Here is a 7,809-nt window from a genome sequence, read left to right on the forward strand (position 1 = left end):
TACAGGGATATTAGTATCTACTGACGGCATTCCCCAGAGTCACCTACTGGAGCAGCATGCACAGTCAGATAGAAAGGAGGCATGACACTGACCACCCAGTGAAACCTAGATAATAAGATATTTTAAAGAGGTCAATTGATAAACTGAAGCAAAGTTTTTCCTGCCTACCAACCTCCTGGAATTTCTGGAACTTCATCTACTGTGGTCATACCCTTCACCACCCAGTGAAACCTAGTTAATAAGATATTTTAAAGAGGTCAATTGATAAACTGAAGCAAAGTTTTTCCTGCCTACCAACCTTCTGGAATTTCTGGAACTTCATCTACTGTGGTCATACCCTTCACCACCCAGTGAAACCTAGTTAATAAGATATTTTAAAGAGGTCAATTGATAAACTAAAGCAAAGTTTTTCCTGCCTACCAACCTCCTGGAATTTCTGGAACTTCATCTACTGTGGTCATACCCTTCACCACCCAGTGAAACCTAGTTAATAAGATATTTTAAGTATGTCCTGTTTCCTTATTTGACAAGGCTATATTTACTTTTGTATCTTTAGTTAAGCATCCCTCCTGAACTACCAGCAGCCAACAAATCCCCACCCCCCATATATACCACTATTTATTTCTTACACATATTTATTCCTCAATCATTTTCTGTTCGCCTGCACATCACAATTAATCCTTTTCTCCCCATCTGTGTCGAGCCCCCTGATCTGGTGACTGTCCTCTGCAATTACATAACTGGCCACAAGGTGGCACCCTTATCATTTCTTCTGCTGCTACTCCTCTTTTCTCCACTCATATGCTTATCTTTTGAATCCCTCATCCTCTCCCATTTGTCCTTTAACTGTAACTTCACCCAGATCTGCTTTTCAACCTACCCTCCTACCTTACCTTGTTACTTTAGACACCAGTATTTCTACATATTATATATCTACACATTAGCTACCTCACACTATCTCTCTAACCCACTGACTTACCTGTTAATTCTTCCCATTCACTGATTGTTTCCTGCTGTACTTTTCTGCTGCTACTCCTCTTTTGCTTCTGCTGGGCTTTCTTCTCCTTTCAGCTTGCTTAGACTAATTTCTATCATCTTGCATTTCTAACTTCTACTACCCTGATTTAACTCCCTTCTCCCTATAACACTCCTTATTCCTTGCCTTCCTTCTATCTCTCGAACTAATATCCCACCCTACTAATACTCATCTACCTGACCCACACTTCTACCACTCTTCCTCTCCTCTATTTCACACTTATTCCCACTATCCTGTTATGGGATGCGTACTGCCGTGAACTCCTCTCTGTGACACAAACCCTGGGATACTCCCCTACCCCCTCCCCCTTTTAACCTATAAATATAACTCCCTACCCACTGTCGCCATCTTTCTTTTCCTGGGAATCATTTGGCTGCTGGGCGTCTGGAGATAGAGGCTTATCCTATATTGTGAAGACATGTATGTGAGTGTATAGCAATTATCTGCTGCATTATTATACTCAGTTTTACAGCCATATCTAAACCTAATGCTTTATTACCTATGCTTACTTAATGGACTGTTTATACTATTTTCTCTTTGAATAGTTGAAATATCATTGTATGGCTGTCTTCTACGAGATACTTGGAAGTATTATCCTCAAATTATTCCACCTGTATACGATAGCAGTAGAGTCTTTAATACCTTAAAGTGTGTTAGTGAATCACCGTATTGCTTGTTGATGACTCAGTGTTGGTGCAATGTAAATTCATGCTGTTAAGTTACTTGAACCAGCATAGCTTACACACGTGGGCTTGTTTTTAGGTGCGTCAAGGTATCCCACTGATAAGAGCTGTTAGTACTAATATAATATGTAATTTAAATTCATGCCGTTAAATTACTTGAACCAGCATAGCTTATACACGTGAGCTTGTTTTTTTAGGCGCGTCTAAGTAACACACTGAAAAGAGCTGTTAGTACTAATATTAAATCCCTTGTTTTAGTCCAATTGAATATTAGACTTACGCCACTTGGATATAACTCTGTATCCACTGTGTTTAGGTAAAGCTCTAACTGAATCCTATACTTTTACAGTGAAATAACTAGTTTTTTAAGTTTTGTGGAAACAGGGTAGCGTGCACGAGGGCTTGTAATCCCTCTGCGTCATTCTATCTCCGCCAAAGGGTCTGGCGGCTTAAACTCATATCCCCACCTTAACTACTGATGGAACGCTGAGTTTCTATAGCGGGTTATAGTGTATACATTTATTTAATACTAACGTAGCTAATTGTGTTCTTATTATCTATTTAGTTCACAATTCCATCTCTACTCCCTTAGACTATCAAGACGCTTATGCTACCTAATACTAATGTACTGTTCTTCTCAGATACACTCCGCTGTGAGTGTTAAGTTGAACCCTAACCTGATTCTTAAACTATTTCAGTTTATTAGTTATGCTATGCACTTAATGCATCTCCTCATTGTCGCATTCAACTGACACTGAAATTTTTACTATTACTAACAAGCGTTTTAATTCCTAATGGACCCAAGTAGCGTGAGCATGGGGGTGTGCTAAACTTATAACATCGCTGAATTTGTATCACGCGAATGTGGCTGCCTAAGCGTAGAGCCCCAACTATACCCTATTTGAGCATACTGAGCTCTGCTGACTCGATTTAATGGTCAACCCCTTCTCCTCAAATCTGGAATTATCTGTTAACACCTAGTATTCTCTTCTGGAATTCCTGAGTCCCATCTCTGATCCCTAATTGCTGGAAAAAACAATAGTTATTTCTTTTACCACTAGGGTTATATATTGAGTCCTACCTGATTATTTACTGATTTATGTACAACGCCAGGCGCTGGGAGTGATATCCCGCTGTACTTCTCATATACAGATATTGGATACTCTAGTGTATTCTACGTGGGTATCCATTGTAATTAGCCTTCCTAATACTATAATTAGAGCCCCCTCTGATAAGTTTACTTGGCAATGTGGGATGTTTGGTCACACTAGAGGACAACTATTACTTGTTTCTCACTTCAACAATGATTTAATGTTTCTATCCTATACTTGTGAGTATAATAGTGTAAAAGAATGTTTAGCTACCTATATTAATCTAACTGTTTTGTTAAGTATTATATGTTCTTGAGGTGTTTCTCTGCCCTATTGCTTGAATGATTTGTATCAAGAATGAAATGCTGATGTTACTAATGCTTTTTGGTACATTGTAACCTATTTTTGCTTTCAGTCCTTGCTCTATTTCACTCACTATCTCTCTCTCTTTACCTTATAATAGAGAGGTCAATTGATAAACTGAAGCAAAGTTTTTCCTGCCTACCAACCTCCTGGAATTTCTGGAACTTCATCTACTGTGGTCATACCCTTCACCACCCAGTGAAACCTAGTTAATAAGATATTTTAAGTATGTCCTGTTTCCTTATTTGACAAGGCTATATTTACTTTTGTATCTTTAGTTAAGCATCCCTCCTGAACTACCAGCAGCCAACAAATCCCCACCCCCCATATATACCACTATTTATTTCTTACACATATTTATTCCTCAATCATTTTCTGTTCGCCTGCACATCACAATTAATCCTTTTCTCCCCATCTGTGTCGAGCCCCCTGATCTGGTGACTGTCCTCTGCAATTACATAACTGGCCACAAGGTGGCACCCTTATCATTTCTTCTGCTGCTACTCCTCTTTTCTCCACTCATATGCTTATCTTTTGAATCCCTCATCCTCTCCCATTTGTCCTTTAACTGTAACTTCACCCAGATCTGCTTTTCAACCTACCCTCTCCTACCTTACCTTGTTACTTTAGACACCAGTATTTCTACATATTATATATCTACACATTAGCTACCTCACACTATCTCTCTAACCCACTGACTTACCTGTTAATTCTTCCCATTCACTGATTGTTTCCTGCTGTACTTTTTCTGCTGCTACTCCTCTTTTTGCTTCTGCTGGGCTTTCTTCTCCTTTCAGCTTGCTTAGACTAATTTCTATCATCTTGCATTTCTAACTTCTACTACCCTGATTTAACTCCCTTCTCCCTATAACACTCCTTATTCCTTGCCTTCCTCCTATCTCTCGAACTAATATCCCACCCTACTAATACTCATCTACCTGACCCACACTTCTACCACTCTTCCTCTCCTCTATTTCACACTTATTCCCACTATCCTGTTATGGGATGCGTACCTACGCGTGAACTCCTCTCTGTGACACAAACCCTGGGATACTCCCCTACCCCCTCCCCCTTTTAACCTATAAATATAACTCCCTACCCACTGTCGCCATCTTTCTTTTCCTGGGTATCACTTGGCTGCTGGGCGTCTGGAGATAGAGGCTTATCCTATATTGTGAAGACATGTATGTGAGTGTATAGCAATTATCTGCTGCATTATTATACTCGGTTTTACAGCCATATCTACACCTAATGCTTTATTACCTATGCTTACTTAATGGACTGTTTATACTATTTTCTCTTTGAATAGTTGAAATATCATTGTATGGCTGCCTTCTACGAGATACTTGGAAGTATTATCCTCAAATTATTCCACCTGTATATGATAGCAGTAGAGTCTCTAATACCTTAAAGTGTGTTAGTGAATCACCGTATTGCTTGTTGATGACTCAGTGTTGGTGCAATGTAAATTCATGCTGTTAAGTTACTTGAACCAGCATAGCTTACACACGTGGGCTTGTTTTTAGGTGCGTCAAGGTATCCTACTGATAAGAGCTGTTAGTAGTAATATAATATGTAATGTAAATTCATGCCGTTAAATTACTTGAACCAGCATAGCTTATACACGTGGGCTTGTTTTTTAGGCGCGTCTAAGTAACACACTGAAAAGAGCTGTTAGTACTAATATTAAATGCCTTGTTTTAGTCCAATTGAATATTTGACTTACGCCACTTGGATATAACTCTGTATCCACTGTGTTTAGGTAAAGCTCTAACTGAATCCTATACTTTTACAGTGAAATAACTAGTTTTTTAAGTTTTGTGGAAACAGGGTAGCGTGCACGAGGGCTTGTAATCCCTCTGCGTCATTCTATCTCCGCCAAAGGGTCTGGCGGCTTAAACTCACATCCCCACCTTAACTACTGATGGAACGCTGAGTTTCTATAGCGGGTTATAGTGTATACATTTATTTAATACTAACGTAGCTAATTGTGTTCTTATTATCTATTTAGTTCACAATTCCATCTCTACTCCCTTAGACTATCAAGACGCTTATGCTACCTAATACTAATGTACTGTTCTCGTATTACACTCCGCTGTGAGTGTTAAGTTGAACCCTAACCTGATTCTTAAACTATTTCAGTTTATTAGTTATGCTATGCTTAATGCATCTCCTCATTGTCGCATTCAACTGACCCTGAAATTTTTACTATTACTAACAAGCGTTTTAATTCCTAATGGACCCAAGTAGCGTGAGCATGGGGGTGTGCTAAACTTATAACATCGCTGAATTTGTATCACGCGAATGTGGCTGCCTAAGCATAGTAGTATACCCTATTTGAGTATACTGAGCACTGGTGACTCGATTTAACGGTCAATCCCTTCTCCTCAAATCTGGAATTATCTGTTAACACCTAGTATTCTCTTCTGGAATTCCTGAGTCCCATCTCTGATCCCTAATTGCTGGAAAAAACAATAGTTATTTCTTTTACCACTAGGGTTATATATTGAGTCCTACCTGATTCTTTACTGATTTATGTACAACGCCAGGCGCTGGGAGTGATATCCCGCTGTACTTCTCATATACAGATATTGGATACTCTAGTGTATTCTACGTGGGTATCCATTGTAATTAGCCTTCCTAATACTATAATTAGAGCCCCCTCTGATAAGTTTACTTGGCAATGTGGGATGTTTGGTCACACTAGAGGACAACTATTACTTGTTTCTCACTTCAACAATGATTTAATGTTTCTATCCTATACTTGTGAGTATAATAGTGTAAAAGAATGTTTAGCTACCTATATTAATCTAACTGTTTTGTTAAGTATTATATGTTCTTGCGGTATTTCTCTGCCCTATTGCTTGAATGATTTGTATCAAGAATGAAATGCTGATGTTACTAATGCTTTTTGGTACATTGTAACCTATTTTTGCTTTCAGTCCTTGCTCTATTTCACTCACTATCTCTCTCTCTCTTTACCTTATAATAGAGAGGTCAATTGATAAACTGAAGCAAAGTTTTTCCTGCCTACCAACCTCCTGGAATTTCTGGAACTTCATCTACTGTGGTCATACCCTTCACCACCCAGTGAAACCTAGTTAATAAGATATTTTAAGTATGTCCTGTTTCCTTATTTGACAAGGCTATATTTACTTTTGTATCTTTAGTTAAGCATCCCTCCTGAACTACCAGCAGCCAACAAATCCCCACCCCCCATATATACCACTATTTATTTCTTACACATATTTATTCCTCAATCATTTTCTGTTCGCCTGCACATCACAGTTAATCCTTTTCTCCCCATCTGTGTCGAGCCCCCTGATCTGGTGACTGTCCTCTGCAATTACATAACTGGCCACAAGGTGGCACCCTTATCATTTCTTCTGCTGCTACTCCTCTTTTCTCCACTCATATGCTTATCTTTTGAATCCCTCATCCTCTCCCATTTGTCCTTTAACTGTAACTTCACCCAAATCTGCTTTTCAACCTACCCTCTCCTACCTTACCTTGTTACTTTAGACACCAGTATTTCTACATATTATATATCTACACATTAGCTACCTCACACTATCTCTCTAACCCACTGACTTACCTGTTAATTCTTCCCATTCACTGATTGTTTCCTGCTGTACTCCACCTTCTGGTATCTTCCCGCTCCGATCGCCTTCGGCTCACTCCGCCCCCTACTCTGCCACCATTTCCCACCCGCCCCCAGTACGTCTACCTTTATACCCTCTTAACCACTCCCCCTCTATTTTCCAACCAACCACTCACTTGCTACTAGCCACACCTTTCTCATATCTCCACATCCACTAGATATAGCTCTGCCCCCTATTATCTCATCTCCTTCTCACAGGTAATAGCCCTTTTTCCTCCTATCTCTACCTATACTTATTTTTACCTCTTCTTATCATGCCTAACCTATCCCAATATGTACTAGCATTCTCATTGCTGACTTCTTTTACCACAACCTACTTCCTTACTTTCTATGAACATCCCCTTCTCAACACTCTGCTCATCCCATCCAAAGGTACTACTATATCTCTTCCTGTCTCTCACATAAGCTTCTCTAATTCCACCTCCAACCCCTGCTACACCCAAGCTAAATACCATCGACTTACCCATATTAAATATTCTATTCTTAACAATCGAAAGTTACTTAACTATTACTCTAAAACTATCCAATATCACACTTTTACTCTATTCCACTCCCTAATAGATGGAGACATTCATCCTAACCCAGGCCCTAAGTTTCACTTATCCTATTCTAACAGTAAACAGTCTCATTCAACCCCCTGTTTATCAGCCCAATCCTCTAAATCACTCTTAATTGCCCATCTTAATATTCGTAGTATCTGCAACAAAATTACTCAAGTCCATGCTCTCCTAGAAATTCACCATTTCGACATCCTATGCTTAACTGAAACATGGCTTAAACCAACAATACTAGATACGGAAATTATTCCCCCGGGCTACAATATCATTCGACAGGACCGCATTAAGAAAAAAGGTGGGGGGGTAGCAATACTTTATAAAGCAGGATTACAAATCAACAAAATAAACCATAAATTACATTCTGATAACAATGCAGAAATAATTATTTCAAAACTACAACTAAACAACCAGAAATCAG

General features: G+C 39.1%; 1 long non-coding RNA gene across 1 annotated transcript; it reads left to right on the forward strand.

Moving 5' to 3' along the window:
• Positions 1 to 407: 407 nt before the first annotated feature.
• On the forward strand, positions 408 to 6,278 carry LOC122788419. Its single transcript, XR_006362657.1, has 3 exons — positions 408 to 504; positions 3,274 to 3,399; positions 6,166 to 6,278. It is a non-coding gene; the product is annotated as an uncharacterized LOC122788419 (long non-coding RNA).
• The last annotated feature ends 1,531 nt before the right edge of the window (positions 6,279 to 7,809 follow it).

Source organism: Protopterus annectens, chromosome 13.part0, assembly GCF_019279795.1.
Source record: "Protopterus annectens isolate FY-2018-M chromosome 13.part0, PAN1.0, whole genome shotgun sequence".
Classification (NCBI taxonomy): domain Eukaryota; kingdom Metazoa; phylum Chordata; order Ceratodontiformes; family Protopteridae; genus Protopterus; species Protopterus annectens.